Source organism: Amblyraja radiata, chromosome 29 (genome assembly GCF_010909765.2).
Source record: "Amblyraja radiata isolate CabotCenter1 chromosome 29, sAmbRad1.1.pri, whole genome shotgun sequence".
NCBI classification, from domain to species: Eukaryota; Metazoa; Chordata; class Chondrichthyes; order Rajiformes; family Rajidae; genus Amblyraja; species Amblyraja radiata.
Genome location: NC_045984.1, coordinates 4460714 through 4461564, shown reverse-complemented (window position 1 = coordinate 4461564; position 851 = coordinate 4460714). Strand labels below are relative to the sequence as shown.

General features: G+C 44.8%; 1 pseudogene; it reads left to right on the top strand.

The window, feature by feature from the left end:
• The first annotated feature begins 530 nt into the window (after positions 1-530).
• Positions 531-636, top strand: LOC116989765 (annotated as a pseudogene).
• Positions 637-851: the final 215 nt, after the last annotated feature.

Sequence of the window (851 nt, the reverse complement as noted above, 5' to 3'; positions counted from 1 at the left end):
GTTAAACCTCAACCTAAACAATTCACAGGACTGTGAGAACGCCGACCTCACAACCACAGATCCTGCTATCTGGCTAAATTATCAAACCAAGCCTAAGAAACTGGACGAAGTATCCAAAATATTCGGCATCAAAAGGACAGGGCCTGGAATGAGCACAACACAAAACCAGACAGCAGTACCTCTATGCGTCCACCAGTAGGCGTCTACTTAATAGTACTGGTGAAAGCTCGGGGCCCGCATGCCAACCCCCAGTAAGCCCTTTCAGGCCAGGGTCCAGAGCGGGCCCCATGGAAAATGCGCCACCCCCCAACAACACCATTCCTACAGACAAGGAACCAGAAGCCGAAGAAATGAACACACCACTAAACAACAGTGAAGACAGATAAGTATGGTTTCTACCATCACATAAAAGGTGAAGGGATTGTACTAACAGGGGGGGGGATCACACCTGGGTTGGGAACATGAAGAACTATCACACTTGGTAGTCATATACCAAATGTATTCAAGAATAAACATTGAATTAAGAACCCATCCCTTCTCGGCCTTTTGGCTAAGATAATATCTGTTTTTTCAGTTTAATATCTGATACGTCCCTTATCTAGGGACCATATATTACCAGTCCAGCATGCACCCCAAGGGGTCTACCCTCCCACTAAAAAGAACATGAGGGACTAGCAAACTGGAAAAGAATACTAGGGGTCATAAAGAAGCCTGTATGAACCTTTGGTACCAACAAACCAAGATGGTGAATGTCGCACCATCATTGATATACAAGGGGTCATAAAAACCTAATATGAACCTTTGGCACCAAAAAAAACAAAGATGGTGAATGTCGCACCGTCATTGACTTT